At 45.9% G+C, this 21,238-nt stretch overlaps 1 protein-coding gene across 1 annotated transcript in view; it reads right to left on the bottom strand.

Moving 5' to 3' along the window:
- The window catches only part of LOC311238816 (uncharacterized protein), a 48,880-nt gene extending 44,413 nt beyond the window's left edge, over window positions 1-4,467 (bottom strand). The window contains exon 1 of the mRNA XM_084327016.1: window positions 4,362-4,467. The gene's annotated coding sequence lies outside the window, so the exon portion shown is untranslated. The remainder of the gene's footprint in view (window positions 1-4,361) is intronic.
- Between the last annotated feature and the right edge of the window lie 16,771 nt (window positions 4,468-21,238).

The following is a 21,238-nucleotide window of genomic DNA, read 5'->3' on the forward strand; positions in this document are numbered from 1 at the left end:
TTATTCCTATTTTAGTCCTATTGACCTAAATGTTTATTGTTGTTCAATGTGAGCGATACATAGTCTGCTCTGTAGTGCCGAATTTCCCCTCGGGATTATTAAAGGATTTCTATTCGATTCTATACTAACACGTAATGTTACTACCATTGCGAGTTAATTGGCATAACGTTACATTTATCGAAACGAACACGGAGAAATAGACGACAGGCTATAGGCAAACTTCACTTCAGCTACACAATGAATCCATATTCAGTGAGGAGGGCCCGCTGGAATTTAGCAGCAGTTATCAATATCGACCAGGAGGACAGCGCGATCTAAGGGACATGTTTCATTACTAGTCAAGTGTCATTACTTTAGTTATCAAAGGTGGAATCTCTGGACGCAATGACATTATATAATTTAAAGCTAAACTACGTTTTTCTTTCTTGTTAGAAGAGGGATAACTTATTCAGTTAGATTTTATTTGATCTTTATTTATCTCTAACATTTAACCATAAACACACACATTTGTAATAACAAAAAAAACTAAAACGAAATAAAATACAAATACATTTAAATATATTTTCCTATGGAAGGAATAATCAACATGGCTCCAATTGATAACAGCACCGTGACCAAATATCCCTATACTAGCACCTTGTTAAACACTTTTTTATATATATATATATATATATATATATATATATATATATATATATATATATTTAATCATCATTATTCTTGTGAAATCTTTCCACCTGGGAGCCTTTTGACTAAATCAATTTATTCTCCCCTTCTCTGAATGGTGTTTCTTATGGCAATAACAACTATAGACGACAAAACCAAAGTAAAGAAACGACATTTGATTTTTGGGACGGTTACATTCACTTTGGGACGGTTAAAATTATATTTCGGGACGGTTCTGGGACGGTGGTGAAAAAAGTTAGTCTGGAGCCCTGGATGGGGCTGGTGTACCAACGGGAGACTCGGTTGATGAAATATGAATTCAGATCGCTAATAAAAAAATAAAAAAGATAATTGTCGTCGTGGGCACTCAGGCACTGGGCTGATAAAACGAGATATGTCGTTTGTGGCACTCAAAGGGTTAACTGTCACCGACCTGGCCCCGGGCCGTCTTGTTAACAATTTGCCCACCGGTGCGACGCGCCACTTTCCCGACCTCTAGCGGCGCGGTGTGCATATTTTTAATACAATACATATATATATATCCAAATAAAGCCCTATCTGTTGCCTGTCGATTGCCGTTTGAGGCGACAAAATCCGTTCAGCGGTTCGAGGTACATGCCGATATGCGAGGCGTTATTTTTTTTATTACAACCCGCGACTCCTGAGGCTCTAGCTCGGTCAATCATTTGGCGATCACGAAAATTATTGGACAGGGTTGTAACCAATGAGTGTGGCTTTGAATGAAACATCAGGGATATCCTGACACAAATTGTACTTTACCTGCACTATTCTTAGTTACCCTTAGAGCTGCCGCGGTATTGATGTTTTCCTTACCGCACACATTTGCAAAATATTTCCTACCGCCGCGGTAATAACCGCACACACACACAAAAAAAAGTTTGAATGCATTTTTTTTGTAGTCTACTCTTTATATAGCATATAGCCTGCCTCTAGTCTAAATGTCTATCTTTAGAGGATGACTTTGCAGCATGAATATTGTTTGGGATTCGGCATGCACGCATTCGTTATTAAAAGTGAAACACGGATTCGAAGTCTCCCCTCGGTGTCGCGCCCGCCGGTTACCCCCCCGACCCTTTCTTCTTCTTCTTATTATAACGTTACTACTTATGATTACAAAGGCATTCGATTTGTGGCATTAACGTTAGTATAGTTACACGTTCGTATTTACCGGACCACATAGCAAGGCAAGCGTTACTCAATTAATATCTAAGTTCCTTTCTTTGCTCAGAGCGTGCCGAGTTGTACCCATTCTGCGGTCTGTTAATAAAGTTTTCAATCAGACAAGTGTATAGAACGAAGGGCTTTTATTATAACATTTCGTTGCAGTAAAATCATTATGCCTCGTTCCCTGAGGAGCGACGGCGTCGGTAATCCACTCCGTTCTCCGGTGGGAGCTAACGTACTATTAGCCGTGTTGTGATGGCTGAGATTCAGGAAGTAAAAGCACTGCAAGATGCTCCAAGCATGTGACGCGTATCTCTTCTGACCAATCAGTGGTCTGCAGTGTTTCATGTGACTTTTCTGGTACCCAATAGGGTCGCTTGGAATCTCGACAGAGAAGTAGGGTATATCTGCAGAGCCGCAAGCCCAACGAGAGCGTAATAATAATAATAATAATATAATAAAAAACAGCGGTGATGCCGGTATTCAGCCCAACGCTGCGGTGGGCATGATGTAACAGCGATACCGCGGTAATACCGATACCGCGGCAGCTCTAGTTACCCTACCTACTTTTATTATACACTTCCTATCTAAAGTTAGTTGACCATGGAGATGGTAAAGTACCGTACTTTTCGCACTATAAGCCGCACCTGAATATAAGCCACAGCAGCTAAATTGAATGATGTGTACATATATAAGCCGCACTGGACTATAAGCCGCAGGTGTTTTAATGTTTAATTACCATATGTAAGGGTTCGTGCACAGAGGGGATTGTCGGGAAAGAGATGGCCGTTTGAGGAAGCTCCCATTTATTAACTTGCAGCAGCTGTGTGCCTGTGAGAGAAGAGCGAGTGAGAGTTAAAGGTGGTAGACTGTAACCTGTAAAATCCATAGATTTAGGAGGTCCCCTAGTGGCCGTTAGCTGTAAAAATCCATAGATTAGCCGCACCGTTACAGGGCTCTACGCTAACCTTTTTCACTAGGGGCACAGGTGCTCCTAAATGAAAAAATTTAGGAGCACACAAAGAAATTTAGGAGCACCCAAAAATATTTAGGAGCACAGTGAAAATATGTCAAGTAACAGAGTTTATTTTTATTTTTTAAAAATAAATGTATATTTGTACTGTGCGTGCATGTGCAAACGGGACACATCTGTGCAATAGCACATACCACCAAAGTCACTGGCCCACTGTGTGCGTGTATCATCTGCGTGTGCAAACGGGAATGGGACAGACATTTGAACTACTAATTAAGTGATTAATGCCTACTATGGCAAAGTTGTAGCCAACAACTAGGCCTAATAAGAAAGGCAGTGATATTGAACAAAAAGGAGACACTGGCTTTACAACCAGGGCCATCAGTAGAGGGGGGAGCTAGTGTTGCTCTTTTAGAAAAATAATCCTTTCAGGGTTGCCTATTGAAATACTGTACACCTCCAGTACAGTAGTTTGCGTGTCAGGTAGACCATTGATTGACAGTCGATTCTGCCAATTACGACGTCACACCGTTGCACTCTGGCCGTCCGGCGATGCAGCTAGACCCTATTGCCACACCGCTTGCACTCTGGCCGTCCGGCGCTACAGCTGGACCCATTGCCCACCTCTGCGGTTGATAACGCTAGCCAAGTTAGCTGTACACACATACACAGTGGGCCAGTTGTATAGGGGTGTAACAATGCATCGCAATGCATCGATCCTACTTTGCAATATTTACAAAACATGACATTGTTTTCGAACTCTAGCCATGGGGAAATGTTTAGCCAATTCACGTTAAATGTGTATGTCTTCCCTCCGGCTCCAGTGGGTGTAGCTTCGCTAGCTACAGTGGCTACATTGGGTGCTACAGTGGGTGTAGCCTCGCTAGCTTGGCCAACTTCGCTAGCATGCTGGCTAGCGTCAGTATCTTGGTTAACGTTAACATTAACCATCACCTCTGTAACATGAGCTGCCTCGCCTGACTTCTCATTCTCCGGTATCTTTCGCGCAAAATAAAAATGAAGGGCTTCGACATGGCTGTATTATTGTTTGACTCAGACAGTGACGCAGCCGCTGATCATTACTTTCGGTTTCCAGTCGCGTGACCACAGGAAACTACTGTGATTGGAACGTTTATGCGGCTGTGAACTGTGGGACTTGTAGTTTTTTAACGATTCTCGCAGCGGAGAAAAAAAAGGACGAATGAGAGGCTGTACTCTGCACTCGCTGGCCCCACTCGCACGCCGTGCGAGTACTTGATTTTGCATGTTCGCACGCACATATTTTTAGGGGCATATGCGAGCAATATGGTCGCACTGTAGAGCCCTGCTTTATATAAGCCGCAGGGTCGAAAAATGGGGGGAAAAGGCGCGGCTTATAGTCCGAAAATTACAGTATTACAAAATACAAATGTAAAACATTTGGCATTTGTTTTGAATTAAACTGGGATTGGACAACTTCAAGGCTCCTTTGGAGTGCCGCTGCTGCAAGGAAGGAGTGACAAGAGAGGGAAACAATGTAAACATAATTTGTATTTACAGATGTTGTGGTGTCCACAGTCTGATGTCTGTTTTCTCGGGAAGAACGTTTTGATCCAGATGTCAAGTCTTGGTCCAGTAGAGTTCTGCTACAGAGAATCTTTACACTGTAAACACACAAAGCGTTTGTGGAGTAATCCAGGAAGACGTTCAAAACCTCACGCGCCGCTGTTCTGCCGATTTATGGATACTAGTAGTGACTACCGAGCAGTGCTACCAGCGGTCCTGCGCACGCATGACCCACAATCGTTTTCAACGTTTTTTCACCCATCAATAATAGATGCTACATTGCGGTCGAAAGTCTCGTTGATGGTGAGTAATATCTTAAACATATATTTTTCATTGCACCTTTTGAACTGTAAGCATGTAAATATTTTCATGTACTCATGGCTTTGCTGCAGAATGTAGATGACAATGTCGGTACACCTGTGTGAGTGTGCAGGTCAAACAAGGGACTAAACACGTTGCACAATTATGCCACAACAATGTGGAACGCCCTACCCACAGCCGTAAAATATTGTGAATCCCATTCCCACCTTCAAAACCGCTCTAAAAGAGCACCTATGGGAGGCTGCCATTCGAAACTGGCCCCGGTAAATGTCCAAAGTTTCAAACCCCCCCCCCCCCCCCCAATGTATTGTTTCCTCCCCCATATATTCTCTTTTAGAAACTCTGTCTGTAAATAAACAGTACTGTATATTTGTATATCTTGTATGTCATAAATGTCTGGATGTAACAGTACTGTATTATCTGTATGTTGTGTATGTCATAAATGTTATGAATTGAAAATGGGGGACCCTGATGTAAACTAGACGAAAGTCTTTCTCAGGTCTGCATCCCCTTAACAATTGTGTGTATTGAGCCGTACTGTATTGTACCCATTCTGCAATCTGTATACAAATTTCAATCAATCAATCAAACCTAAGCTTAACCAGTGTAGAAACAGGCGTCGGCCAATCAGAGAGCGTCTTGCCAGAAATGCGGCTACGGAAAAAAATAACGCATTCTAGGTGCTCTGGTTCAAAAGTAAATATTTCAAGATGGCGGCCGGCAGCAGGCAGTTTGGATTTGGCCATCTAACAAAATGCCGGGATTTTTGGGAGGGACACGGGGCTAAATCTTTTATAAAATGTCCATAGAAGTCAAATCAATCAAAACATCTTAGCCAGAGAATGGTCACGGAATTGAGGTTCTTGACCCAACTACTATTATCCTTTACGACCAATTAATTGGCAACGTCAACAAGATGGCGTCGCACTGTCTCGCCGCTCTGTGGGCTCCGTCGAAATTGTGCTTGATTTTGTTCTTTTACTTTTTTTTTTACTGTATGAAGCACAATCTCGGGGCCATGCGTAACCAAGCATTTCACTATAATGTACTTGTACCTTATATGTGACAAATACAAAATAAAACGTGAAACTACAGCTATCGAGCTGTAACAGTTATGTTTACATTGTTTCCCTCTCTTGTCGCTCCTGTTAGCTCTATCGATAGCTGTAGTTACTACTTACAGATGTTGTGGTGTCCACAGTCTGATGTCTGTTTTCTCGGGAAGAACGTTTTGATCCAGATGTGAAGTCTTGGTCCAGTAGAGTTCTGCTACAGCTAATCTTTAGACTATAAAAACAAAGCGTTTAATCCAGGAAGACGCGCCGCTGTTCTGCCGATTATAGATAGTAGTGACGACAGAGCAGCGCTGCGTGATTTTTGTCCGTAGCCGCAGTTTGAGAAGACGCTCTCTGATTGGCTAATGGCTAGCCCGCGTACAGCGAAGACCCTCTCTGATTGGTTTAGCTCCGAAGGGTCTCTTCCGCCTTGTACATATAATCTCTGCTTCGAAGTGGGTTTAAAGATGTTTAGAGTAACCATAACTCTAAGCATAAGCTTCGAAGGAGGGCCAAAGCATAACCACTTCGAAGGAGAGAATATGTACAATATATAAGATAAGATATTCCTTTATTGATCCCCTTGGGGGAAATTCAGGATATATTATATACAATATGATAATGCACCTGGGTTTAGTTTAGTTTATTCTCTTCGGATCAAATAACAAACTCAGCAAGACCGACAGCTTCTCAGTTACAGTGGGTGACAATATTGTCACAAGGAAAGATGAAATTACATACCTAGGTTCCATCCTAGAGGCAAGTATTTCCTGTGACAAAATGGCATCCAAGGTAATAAAAAAAAGTCAACCAACAAACTAGATTCTTGTACCGGATCTCCTCTCTGGTAAACAAGAATACCCTGAAGACTCTGGCAGGAGCACTCATTCAAGGGTACTACGACTATGCTTGCACCTCATGGTACCAAAGCACCTCAAAGGCGCTAAAAACAAGATTACATCTCAAAACAAACTAGTCACTCTGTTTTGAATTTGATGCAAATTTGCAATGCATGAGGGTCATCCTTTTTAGATGGGAGGCCGAGTCAGTCTAAAGTGAACTTGATTGATCCATGTTGGCAGACTACACAATTCTTTGTGTGTAATATCTAGTTATTATGTTGAGTCAAAATACGTTTGTTGGCCAGCCGTCTGTTGGTCATCGGTGTTCGTAATCTTACATTTAAATTAAATGTTTTCTCATGCATATCTTTGGACACCTCTAGCTGATAAACCAATCAGGATACAGAAACGGGATTTCGGGACCCCAAAATTGTCAACATGAACAACGGAGAATGCATCTGACTGGAACGCTAGCTGATTATACACAACATGAGACAGTAAATACTATTGTAATAAAACGTTCAAAACTATGTTCAATTTGTGTATTGTTTTGTTACTATATAAGATTGTATTTCGCACTGTATTAACCATAACGACGTCACAGATGAGCTTTAGATGGTTAACGTGATATTAACGCTATCTATCCGACGGTCCGACCTAAATACTATTGTAATAAAACGTTCAAAACTATGTTCAACTTGTGTTTTGTTTCTTACTATAAGATTGTATTTCGCAAGCCATACCGACGTCAGGTGAGCTTGCTATCCATTAGATGGATAACGTGATATTAACGTTAGATCTAACCGACCACAATTTGATTCGAAATGTATTACATACCTCACTTTGTTGGTCTCTCTCTGGTCTGCATCCCCTTAACAATTGTGTGTATTGAGCTGTACTGTATTGTACCCATTCTGCAATCTGTTAACCGTTTTCAATCAATGTCAGACGTCTATAAAAAAAACGATTGAATTGCTCAGAATTTAAAATTATGTCCCCAATAGGACATAATAATATTAATATTATTCCCCAGTATGACACAATAAACACAGAATGAATGCTACCAAAGAGAATGCTATATGCAATTTGTGTATAAAGTGTGTATTAATCCTGTAACATGAGTCAAGGTCAGATCTAGCCTGGCAGAGAACAGAATGTTGATTTTTTGATGTTCAAGTTTCTTTATTAGTTGTCATACAGAAGTACAGAATACTTTTATATAAAATGCTTCTTTCTGTTTTGCTCCAGAGATTGTGCTAGATAAAAATAGAAGTCAAGTACGTAGACAAGTGTTCAATATATACATACAATGTACAATGCAGAGTAGAAAAGTAACTGAGTTACAATACAATATACTATACAGTACAATGCAGAAATGGGATGAGGTACAATTTACAGTAAGGTGTAATGAGGTATGGGTTGTAGTGCATATTCTTTGCCAATAAATATAAAGTGTGTTTAGGTGTTCTAAAGTGGGTGCTGCAGTGAGTTGTTTGTTTAAAGTGAGTGTGTGCGTGTGGATGTGTGTGCTGTGAGTGCATTTGATGGTTGTTACATAGTGTTATTGTCATTTGTATGTGTGTAATGTGTAACTAGTACAGTGAGAAGGCATTTGGCGATTTCTTTAAACAACGTCTCCTAACAGATGAGGTGGACTTCCATGCTCCTGTAAAAAAGATGAAACTCAAAACCTTCAAGGACACAACAACATCAAGTGTTACCAAGGTGAGAGGCAAGGAGATGGCCCTGAAAGCAGACCGAGACCTCTTCGCCAGGCTTATAGTGGTGGGAACAGTCAGGAAGATTGACATCGGGGAAATGTTAGTCTACAGTCTGGGACCCTTCCCTGCAGCCATAGCGAACATGGATGGCTCTATGGTGAAAACTGATAAAGCCAAGTTAATGCACTTTCTCGAGGGATCAGTAAATCCACCCGCCACAGTTGAAGTCCCTGATGGCACAGGGGTGGAGGTGTTACCACTACAAACACTGTTCTCAATACAGGGGGAAGCAGACACCCGACTATTGCTTCACTGTGCTCATGCCTCTCAATACAGTTCCCATGTGGTGATCAGCAGTCCAGAGATTTCTTCGAGATTGACTGGATGTCACTTCCTCCAGCCCCAGTCGCAATCCTGGAACTTGTATACTGCTCCTGCAAAAAAAACACAATGCATGAAGGGGCGATGCACATGCAAATCAAACAACCTTCCATGTACAGACATGTGTCTGTGTTTGGACTGTCGGAACACTATCTTCTTTTTTCATATATTTTATTTCTTTTTTGGAAGGCACAGGTACAGGCATACAATGCACATTGTTGGTTCCAGCTATCTATTGTTTGATAGTTTGCACCATTTAATCTAGCTGTATAAAGCTCCATTGTTACAACATCAGCTAATAACTGTTTCCAGTGATTAAAGGGCAGAGAATGTGGAGCTTGCCATCAAAGTGCCAATTTTTTTTCTCAGCAGTACTTCCTGCCAAGCTAAAGAATCATCATCATTAAGGAGCAGTAATTTGGGACAACAGGGAATATGTTTTTGTAATACATGTTACTGTTAAAATAAATAACATGTTATTTTCACACTTGTTATTGTGTTATAAATGTTGATTGATTGATTGATTGAAAACGTTATTAACAGATTGCAGAATGGGTACAGTACAGTACAGCTCAATACACACAATTGTTAAGGGGATGCAGACCAGAGAAAGACGTTTGTCTTGTTTACATCAGGGCCCCCCATTTGTAATTCATAGTGACAACAGCATCTAAAACAAAGACCGCTATTACCATAGTGTAACACACAGCAAGAATGTGAAACAAGTTACTATTATTAGTATTGGGTTAGAGTTGTTTGATTTACACTAACGTAATGTTAAAGTTAAAATGCTAACGTAGGTAACGTTAGTCTTTGTGAGCTGTGGCTACAACATTTTCCAATGTGTAATCGGACATCAAAACGGACTACATATAAACTGCTGATGACTCATAACTTCCTATCACGTTTGAATAATGCTGTAAAGTTAAGTAAAAATGCATTTCAATAGTAATAGTAATGAATTGAGAGCTTACCGAATGCAGAGCTATCCACACTGTAAAAAGTAACCAGCATTTCACAACATTTAACAGTATTATCTTACAGTAACATATTGTAATTAAGGCCTTGTTGTGGCTGATGGTTGTTTAACACAGCAGGAGACGATAGTTCCAATTTTAACAAGTAGGTAATTTATTTAGGAAAAGAAGTTCTTAACAGCAAAAGCTATGGATCGAGCAGAGAATCACCACAGCTTGAACAAAAAACACTCTCCCCTCAATCCCTCTGCCTGTCCCCTAAATCCCCTCTCAGTCCTGCCCCCACATGACAGATATGATGACGTGTCATATCATGTCAAATATGACATGACGTACATTAAGATGACACGTAGATTTAACATTGGAGAGAGATAAAAACATTAAGAACATGAAGAGAGATAAAGACATTAAGAAGAACATAGATTTAGATAAAAACATTAAGAACATCGAAGAGAGATAAACAAGATATGATGTACACACACGATATGATGTAAAACATTAAGAACATCATATTATTACATTAAGAACATCGAAGAGAGAGTGAGATGTGTGTGTGTGTGTATGTGTGTGTGTGTCTGTGTGTGTGTGCGTCTGTGTACAGACGTGTGTGTATTGTGTCACAGGGAATGTGTGTGTGTGTCTGTGTGTCGGTGTGTATGTCTGTGCTGTGTGTGTGTGTGTCTGTGTGTCTGTGTGTCTGTGTGTGTGTGCTGTGTCTGTGTGTGTGTGCTGTGTATGTGTGTGTCTGTGACTCTGTGTGTCTGTGTGTGTGTGCTGTGTCTGTGTGTGTGTGCTGTGTATGTGTGTAAGAGAGAAAAGACACAAGATTAGAGCACACGATATGATGTACTAAAATGTCCATCTGCCTATCTTGAGGCTGTTTTAAGAACATCAGCCAGACTGTCGCCCTAGTGTCTTTGAGCCCTGCTAGTTGACCTATATTAAACTAGTCAAGACTAACCCCTTTCCTACCTCCACCCCCGTATCCACATTTTCCCCAACATTCCCCCATTTGGGGCTATCCCTAGTCCCACCCAAATCATATAACCAAGAAAATGTGAACGTCTAACTAAACGAGAAACCACAATTATATAATAAAAGTTTAAATGCCTAATCTAAACCAGAAACCTTACTTCATTCACTGGACCCCTAACGGACCAACAAAGGCTGACTACCGTTCTTCGCTTTGACCCTTTTAACCTCCTTCCAGTTAAGAGTACCCTCCTCCCGTTCGGATGCACTCCTTCCCCTACTTAGATGCACCTCTCCCCGTAAGGTTTAGGCAGTCCGCTACGACGCAACAACCAGCTCCTTTCAGGACTGCCTTGTCCGACGTCGGCCCCTCTCCCCCAACAGAGATGCAGGTCTCCACTTCCGGCGGTAAGGTCTCCTCTCATGAACGGAAGCAGTCCCCTTATTTTACCTTCAGGTGCAGTTTAAGGCTGGGTCCCTTTCCAACCTTAGGAGAGACAATCCAGATTCCTCTGAATTGACACCCCTTATCCTTCTGCTTCCCAGTGGTTCTTTTCAAACCTGCTGATCACAGAAGCACAACTCGCCTACTAACCCTGTATCGGTTAGTAAGGTTACTGTGGCCTGACTGTACATTGAGCCAGGTGCATTCATGCCACTGTTGTCCAGTCACTCACGGTCCCACATCCCGCGTGTCTGTGACTATAAACAGGGTCATAACTAGGGATGCCCCCCGGACCCCGGTTTTAAACGGGAACCGGTACTATATTAGAAAATACCGGAGTATTTATAAGCTCCGACGTCCTCGGTACTGCTATCGATACTCTAGAGAAATTATTATTATTATTATTTAAAAGTTGCGAACGATCTCTCCTCTCTCTGTCTCTGCACGAGAAGCAGCGAGTCATTATTACACACACTCCTCGCGAGTCGCGCTACACATACATACGGGTACTCCTTAATGAAAGCGCTGTCAATAGTATGCAGCTGCAGCACGTCAGACAGCAGCGCTTACAAGCCCCGCACATACAAGCCCCGCACACCTGATGTGCTGCAGCTGGAAGCATCTCAGCGCTGTCTCCGTGCCGACGCGCGCTGCACACAGACACAGACAGCTCTGCATGCACCGTGACTCGTGATGGCGGATAGAGCGAAGCGTTCACAAGTGCAACAAAACATTTGCCAGTAAGGGTGGCAATACGAGCAATCTATCAAAACATTTGTTTGCAAAACACTATATTAGTGTGCAGAAATGCGCCGTATTCGACTGCCTTGCGCGCAGTGGTCCATCTGCATCCACGTCCACTGCAGCCGGTAAGCCAAGATACGGAGTTTCCTAGGCTAATAACGAATTATTACAAATAGGCTAATAAACAAAATAATTGTTTAGCTACAAATACTACAATCTAAAAACTTTTTATAGATCGTCATCCTCCCTCTACCTCCACCACCCAAAGTCCTTTCTCCCTAGCAGCTAGAGGAAAGATGACAGAGGGTAGGGTGAACGAGTGTCACAGGGCTGTGACAAAGTTTGTTGTCAAAGGCCTGCACCCGTTCTCTACAGTGGAGTCCAAGGACTTTAGGTAACAACTAATCATTCAGTGTATATCGTTTTTTTTGTATACATAGTTGTCTAACTTGTCTGTTGTTATAAGTTATTATTGAAGCAGCTATTCCCACCACTCCACACACATTTACAATAATTCAATCATTTCTAATCTTTACTGTAGGGAGATGACCAATGCTCTCAACTGCAAATATAAAAATCATAAAAAAATTATCAAAAAGAACCGATAAGAGTATCGATAAAGTACCGAACCGTTAAGCAGTATCGATAGGAGTAGTAGTATCGATAAAATCCTAACGATACCCATCCCTAGTCATAACGCTCTCCCAACCGGCTGGCGACCCAGTCGATAGCGACCTCATAGTCCGTCATCAAGTCAGGACCCCAAGCGGCTGACTGTCCGTAGTACCTATCAGCCACTCAGTTTAGAAACCGACGGTCTTGTCCCCACCCCACTTGCTCTGGGCATGGAAATATTGACAGTTTTCGCCAGCCTTGCCTGTTCACGGCAGGAGCTGTGCCCCTTCCGGTGCACCGCCCTGCTCCTAGGTGTGGACTGTCGCCCACGTACCACCCAGTGCCCACACCAACTTACGTGCGACGTTTCCTGGGCCGACTAGACGGTACCACAGTGGTATGTTATTTCATACCTCGTTACGCACGAGGGCCTTCAGTTTCTCCCCAGCACTATATGGATTGTGTTTAACGTGCGCCCAGACTCTTGCGAGCCCACTGCCGCCTGTTACAGACTAGAGGTTCGGGGTGCCTACCCCCTCCCTACTCAACAAAATACCCCAATTTATAATCCTAACCTGACAGACAAATCCCCCCAACCTCCACCGCTTACCAAATGAGCCACAGTTCCGGCCGGAAACCGCGACTCTCATCAGGGAAAGGAGAAGTTGACCGTCAGAACTAAACATAGAACATCCCTCCCAAAAGAAATGACATTGTCTCTTCCATAACATTGAGTCCCAGTGTCCATCGCTCAGCCCCCCTTCCATGCCCACGCCATAGTCTCCTCACCGTATTGCCAAAAGTCACATTTTGCCAATACAGCAACCACCACGCCACACCTCCAGTCCTCGTAGAAGCATGTCCCCATGCCTGGACGGGAGGCGCTGGTACCGACCTCACCACGTGTCCCCCCATCTTCGACGGGAGGTGCCCATCTTGCCCACTGCGTTAGCCCCCCCCTTTGTCCCTCCAGTCCCCAGAACCGATCCCCAGACCACTTCTTCTCAATGCTTCCTCAGGCTCAGAACCGACACTCTGCCGATGCCCCTTCCCATTCCGGTTTGACCAGGACCACGAGTAAAATAAACAAAAAATAATAATAAAAAAAATAAAAAATAATGCAATGATTTTCAATGGTTGCAATCTCTATGCCGAAGGATCATTAGAAAATCAGACTAAAATTCCTAGTTAAAGGAATAAACCAACAAAACTGCACTCAGACCATCCCCCGTCACTCTTAAAGGAAAGAACCAACAAAAAGAAAATGTCCCTACCTCACCATACCCCTAATCCTCTATCCCCTCGTCTCCCTCTAAGGCAGCATAAAGCTGAGGATATGGCCCGATTTGTGGCTCAATCTCTTTCTGTCCCACCATCAGCATTTGGCTCGTTACGTGTGAAGTTACCAGCCTACCCAAGAGAGGCATACCACAACAGAAAAGGAGAACCAATATCAACCCTGCCACCCCAATGGATATCCCCGTCTGCATCACTATGCTTCCCCACTGTCCCAATCTTTCCAACACCCCACTCCCCCACCATTCTTCATTCCGGCCAGAATTCCCCCTCAACTCCTCCCTCAAATCCTTCAGCTTAGCCATGGCCTCGGAGAACTTTCCCCCTGGCCCCACATTCGTCGGAATGAATGTGCAGCAGTACTGTCCAAACATGGAACAGACTCCACCCTTCTCCGCCATTAACCAGTTCAGAGCCTGTCTATTCTGCCACGCCACCGTACTGGTCGCGTGCATCTGGTCCCCCATTGCATCCAACGCCTCCTCGGTGTAGTTGAGATACCGCTGCTGATTCTAAAACAAATAGTTGATCCACCCGGTGTTCTTATTGACCGATATCCATGGCAGAATAGACTCAAACCCTGCCGCAATCTCATTCTTAGCCATGAACTCGGCTGGAATGCCCCTTGGCTGTCCTATGCTGTCCAGATACACCCTTGGGTCTGCCTTGTAGCTACGCTTCGTTCGAGAGATAGGAGACTCAGAAGGTCCTTCCGTCACTGATAATGGTAGGACCACCATTGGCATGATCGCCTGAACCCGGGCACATCTACCTGACCAATCTAAAGGAAGTGTATTCCTCAACCTCCTACCGCCGCAGAGCCAGTATTGGTCCGCCAGTGCCATATCCTGGACATGAAAAGGGCAAGCTACAGGCCGTGGGTTGGTATCCACTCCCTTTAACACGACCCCGTGTCCACACTTTCCTTCTTTCGTGCAGTTAGTCGTGATGCTCCAAATAGTAGTGCACCGCCCCTCTGCCACCTCCCCTACATCCCGGGTCCCCTCCTTTTGCAAGCACTCGAAATCCTTGGTCAGCCATAGTTTGACACCTCTGGGTATTGGCAACCCCGTCGCTACCCCCTGCACACGTACATCCAATTTCCTACAACGTTCCCGCATAGTGACATCCTTGAAATCCGTGACGTTTCCTGCCGCCTTAAAACGACTAGAGCCGAGAAACCCCAAACACTCTGCCTCGCACCAAGGGCGACTATTATGGGGCCCCTCCCATGCCTCTGCGTCCCTGTCACACTGAGCCCAACTGAACTTCGTGCCCTTCACCAGCAGCCTATCCGGACGTGCCTTGGAGCAGACATAACAATCCTCTATCTGATTCTGCGCGCTCGTGTACTGGACCCACTTAAACCACTCATTCCCTAAAGCCGCCCTATACATCGGGTCAGCCTCCGGGTCTTCCTCGTCATAGTCATAGTCGCCCCCATCTTGTTCCCCGGAAGGAAGCAAACCCCTCAACCTGGCCCAGAGTGAGCCCACTGAGTCCCTCAACGTTCCGGCTGTCCTCTGGAACATATCCTGTCCCCCCACCTCTTCCGACTCAGTGTCCTTGACCTCCCTTTTTCCCCTCACCCCTGTCCCCTGTGATTGGTTCGGGACAGGCTCAACCCTCCTATCTACCCCCACAACCCGATCCTCGTTAGTATAATGGTAAGTATCCCCGCCTGTAACGGGGGAATGGTCAAAATCAAAAACATGCCCTTGCGGTCCTACGGGAAACACCCCTTTTGGTTGTAGTCTTATCTTCTCCCCCCCTTCCTCGATGGAGGGAAGAGGGGGCGCCTGATTCTGAGCCTGGTCATGAAAGCCTGCTGGTACTTGAGCCTGAGCGGGACCCCGTGGGACTCCTACCCACTCAAACCCGTCATCCTCAAGGACGGGTCGACCGTGACGGTTCTCAATGACGTCGTTGTGCCCGGCCGACCGTCCGCACACTGCTGCCAACATCTGCGGGAGCATCAGCAGGCACTGCACCTTCCAGTTGCCGTCTCGGACCCTCCATGTCGGGTTCTGCATAACTGCGATCGATTGTATCCCCCAAGAGATCGCCGCTGGCCTTTATGCAGTGATTGAAGTGGAACCAGGTCGCTGATCCTTTGACTTGGACTGCCGTTCCAGTCGATCGGATCACCTCGTACGGGCCCTCTCTCCGGGGTGATGACCACTTTCTCTTGTGGACCTTTACGAAGACCAGGTCCCCAGGGATCAGTCTCGGTTTGGTGGCTTCCCTCTCCGCCTCCTTCACCCCCTTTCTCTCCTTTCTCTGCTCCTGTCGAAACACAGCTTCATGTATTTTAGTCACTTGCTGAAGATATTTTTTCAGATCTTGCTCAAAAATATCTAATGCCGGGCCCCTAGCCAGGTGTCTAAATGGCGGTGCTGGCATGCTGCGGCCTGTAAGCATTTCATGCGGTGTTAGCTGTGTTTGGCGGTTTACGCTGCTTCTAATAGCCATCAGAGCAAGTGGCAAAGCATCAATCCAGTTAAGCTTAGTTTGCATACAGATTTTCAACAGTTTGTTTTTAATGACCAGATTGGCCCTTTCCACCTTCCCCTGCGACCCGGGACTATAGACACAGGAAAGGCGCTGTCTTATACCTAATTTCTGCATCAGCCCTTTAACCACCTTGTCGATGAACTCGCGGCCATTATCGCTTTGTAATATCGTGGGAATTCCAAATCTCGGAATGACCTCGCGACACAGGAACTTGATCACTGTGTCCGCGTTCTTGTGTTTAGATGGAATGGCCTCAATCCAGCGACTAAAGCAGTCCTCTACTACCAGGAGGTATCGTTTGCCCTGCACTGGCGTTATCATGTCTGTATAGTCCATAATCAGATGTCTGAATGGTCCCTCAGGGAGGGGTGTGTAAGCCGCCACTGTCGGTACTCCTTTGCGCACATTGCCCTGTAAGCATGTTAAACACCTGGCTAGTGTAACGTCAATTTGTGCCTGAAGCTTTGGGGACCAAAATCCCATTTTCGTGATTCGTTTCAGGGTCTCTGCTCTTCCACAGTGATCAACACCATGAGCCTCAGGTATCACTAAGGACAGAAGATCGATGGAGGCGACTATCAAACCGTTATGACTCCTCCACAGACCATCTGCCCCCCTTACAGCCCCCCTCTCCGTCCACGACTGTTTCTCGGCCTGCGTGGCTGAGTCCTGAAGATCACTCAAATTATCCTCAGTTACCTCAGTCGTCAGTTCGGCCGCAAACATCAGAACAGCCGTGGACGGCACCGCAGCCGCCGCCTTCGCGGCCTCGTCCGCCGCGTTGTTTCCCGTCGTCACAAAGGACAGGTCTTTTCTGTGTGCCTGGCACTTTACGATAGCAATGCTTTTGGGCAACTTTACAGCCTGAATAAGCGCCACAACCTGCTTGTGGTGAAGGATCGGTGAGCCGTCCGATTTCTTAAAGCCTCTTGCCTTCCAAATGGCCGCGAATAGGTGGCATACGCCATGCGCATACGCAGAGTCTGTAAAGATGTTAACCGTGCGATCTTTAGCTATTATGCATGCTTCTGTTAGTGCTATTAGTTCTGCAAGCTGGGCCGAACATGGTTGCATGCATTGTCCGGCCTTTCTTGTTAGTGTTTCTCCGTTAGGTTTGCACTGTACGACGGCGTATCCTGACCTTAAATTTTCCCCCTCCCGATAGCAGGACCCATCCACAAAAAGTGAGAGTTCTGCTATCGCGAGCGGGTCGACTCCCAAATCAGGACGGAGTTTCACGAAAGCCTGTACCTCCACCTCACACTCATGCGGTTGACCCTCGCTCGGGAGTGGTACCAGATCCGCCGGGTTACTGCCGTGGCATGTTTTTATCGTAACGTCCGAGTACTGCAGGAGCCTCATGTAAGCCTGTTGCCGTTGGCTGGTCAGAACAAATTTGCCTCTTTCAATCAAGTTTGCCAATTTGTGATGTGTCCAAATGCAAATGTCATATCCCATTGTCACGGCCGTTGCCTTCTCATACATCAAATGTGCTGCGGCCAGGGCCTGATAACAAGGTGGCAGACCCTGCTCCACCGGCGAAAGAGCTCTAGAGTAATATGCTATCGGTTGTTTTTTCCCACTCCCCCCCTGTGTTTGAGTCAGGACAGCTGTCGCATGCTGCGCTCTATGTGAGACGAATAGGTGGAAACACTTCTCATAATCCGGCAGCGCCAGGGCAGGGGCCTGTAACAACAGACGCTTAATGTTTATGAACGCGTCCTCCCCCTCCTCGGTCCATGTCAAGGGAGCGCGAAGCTTGTCTGTACCCGCCTCTTTTATCATCATCCTCAACGGCGCTGTCGCTATCGTATAGTCCTCCACCCACTCAGAGCTGTACCCAGTCATCCCTAAAAACGTCATCATCTGTCGGACCGTCAATGGCCTAGGTGCCTTGGATACAGCTTCGAGTTGCGTGGGTGAGATGTTTTTTATGCCCTTTTGAATGACGCGAGACAAGTACTCAACTTTTGGCTGGCAGTACTGCAGTTTTGAACGGGATGCCTTGTGGCCTCCCACGGCTAATCCACTCAAAACTTTGATGGAGTCCTCATGGCACTGCTGACGTGTATCCAAGCAGATTAGAATGTCATCTGCATACAGTAAAACCGTGCTGAGTAGTGTGTCGCACACTCCTTGCAAGTCTTCCTTGAGCGCCTTCGAGAAGTAATGCGGCGAGTGCGCGAACCCTTGTGGCAACCGGGTGTAAGAGTATTGTTTCCCCCTGTGGGTAAAAGCAAACAGATACTGAGACTCTTTTTCCAATGGAACACTGAAGAATGCCTGCGTGAGATCAATGACCGTATAGTACTGCGAGCTACTCGGGATGTTTGTCAGGAGGGTGTGTGGATTAGCGACTTCCGCCTCTGGTCCAGACACCACGTCGTTCACCGCCCTCAAATCGTGTACCAGTCTGTACCTAGCCCTGTCCGCCTTTAGCACTGGGTGGATAGGTGTATTACATCTGGATTTGAAAGGGACGAGCACTCCCCCCTTTAACAGTCCCTCAATCTGATGTGATATAGCTTCCTCCGACTCTGGCTTCATTGTATACTGTCTGATAAAGGGTGGTCTACAACCCTTCTTTAACCTGACCTTCACTGGCTGTGCCGACAATATTAGACCCACATCTGTGTCGTGTTTTGACCACAACCGTTCCGGGGTGCGCGCCAACATGTCCTGTTCCAGCAAAGCATCCGCCTCTGGAATAACGCAAGGGTCTCCTGGTAATCTGATTACTTGCGGTTTTGCCAAAACTGAAAAGGAAATCATTATTTTTATGAAACTCCCATCTGCGCTGTTCCAAATTAGCGGAGATTCCGTGGAGACCCACCTTTGAGTCTCGGATTCCTGTATCATTGAACCTAGATGTTCGGATTCGTAACCAGGATTTATTCTCAGAGTGATGTGTGGGGCGGCGTCTCTTAGTCTATGTTGTTCCCGTAGATACTTACCCGTGTTAACCCTCAACGCCGCGCCCTGTCTCCCTACAATTATCGTAGATGAGTTAATCTGCACCTGCTCGGGCTGTCCCTGCAACCATGCCTTGTTCCTAACTAGGTCACTATTCGTCAAATATTGTAGTGTGCAATGTGCCTCTATGTTTGTTTGTCTAGACTGAGGCAGTTGGGTTTTCAGAAATGGCTCCCAGGGGTCACAGACCCTTTGCAGCTCTGCATCTATGTTGCCCAGCCAGAACACAGTGGCCTCTTTCTCCCCCGTCCCTTGTAGCATCATTTGGTACACGTCTTGTTCAATTTGAATCCCCTCAGGCGTACATAGGATTTTACAGCCTAGTTTACACATTGCATCTCGTCCCAAGAGATTGCGCGGGGTGCTGTCCGAAATTAATACAGGTATTGTTATGGTCTTGTTGTTATACGTCATAGAGATTGGATCTGATGTGGGTATTAATTGTGTTTTTCCCGAGAATCCGACCGTCCGAACATACTGTCCAGACTGGGGTAAGTGAGCGGCGTATTTTTGCTTTATGCAGGAAAAACCTGCTCCAGTGTCTGCCATCATCTCTGTTAATTTGCCCTCCACTAGGACCTGCAGAATAGGTTCTTGCTCAGCTCCCTTGGAAACCACAATCATTTGATTTCCCCCCGTCACATTCTCTGGGCACCCCTAGTGATTACCCCCCTGGTTTCGGGGCCCTCCTGTCTCCCCCTGGTCGTGAGGCCCTTGTGACTCCCCCTGGCGCACGGGTCTTCCATACTCCGAGCCGGGACGGTATGGTTGCCTACATCTCATTTCCCTGTGTCCCTGCATGCCGCAGTTCCAACAGTGGAAACGGGGAAACTGTTGTTCGTTCCCCGGTCCCTGTGTAAACCGTGGGCCTGATTGCCCATTCCCTGCCTGCCGCCTGGACGCCTGGTTCTGTGAACTATAGCCATAGCTTCTCACTACCTGAGGTGCAGGCGGGGGTCCCTGGTCCTGCATGGGTGGAGAGGTAGCAGATGACACCATTACTGCCTGCAACCTCCTTTGGGGCTGCAGTTGTTGCTGAGTTAACTTCCTTGAGTCATTTCTATCCTGATCCCTGACTTTCTGCTCCTGAGCCCTTTGCTTCTCCACACTATGTGTTACATGTGCACAGAACAAAGGATAAGTCATGTCCATTAACCCCACCACGTCTTCCAGTCTATTCTTAACCACCTCTGGAAGCCCTCTCATCACACTTTCTCTAAACATCGCCCTCTGCAACGGGTCTATTTCTGGGTTGTGTCCTAGCTCACCTCTCCACTCCTTCAGTATTTTGTTCACATAGGTGCCAGGCCCTTCCGTCTCCATTATGGGGTTGCCCGCCAGTTTTGCCGGATTAATACGTGATGGATATTGATTCCTGAGTTTGTACCACAACGCCGCTCTATGCGCGTTGAATATGTCTCCATCATGGGCCTGCGTGTCGCATGCCACTCGCATCGATGTATCACCCATGATGTCCCGGCAGGCACCAATTCCTAGCAAGCGCGTCAACAGGGATTTGACGTCACCCACTGCTAGCAGAAAAGATGACGTATTTTCCTCAAACTGCGTGATCCACCTGGAGGCTCCTTCTGAAAGGTCCGGTAGTCTTGCTATTATGCCATCGATGTCTAGAGGTGACCATGGCATGTGAAAGATATCGTTCCCCTTTATTAGCAGGGGAAACTGGCCTGTACTTGTCACACTTCCCAGGAATGTAGGGGCGAAAGTCAGGGTTCCTGTAATGTTTCCTTTCTCCTGTGCTGGTTTCGTGTCGTTCTCATCTTCCTCATCAGTCAACAGTTTGGTGTGGCCACACGCCCCGTGTTTCCCTGATGTCTGCTGTGCCATATTTTGACGGGCCTCTTCCTCTATCTTCCCCCCGACTCCCTCCCTCTGCCTGCCCAGGTTCTCTACCTCCTCTTCCTCTGCATCATACAACTTCCGACGTACTGTCTCGCCATATGCCGCCAGGACTTTCGGATAGAGATCCTGCGGGGTCAGTTTGGGGGGGGT

Source organism: Notolepis coatsorum, assembly GCF_963971535.1.
Source record: "Notolepis coatsorum genome assembly, chromosome: 1".
Classification (NCBI taxonomy): domain Eukaryota; kingdom Metazoa; phylum Chordata; class Actinopteri; order Aulopiformes; family Paralepididae; genus Notolepis; species Notolepis coatsorum.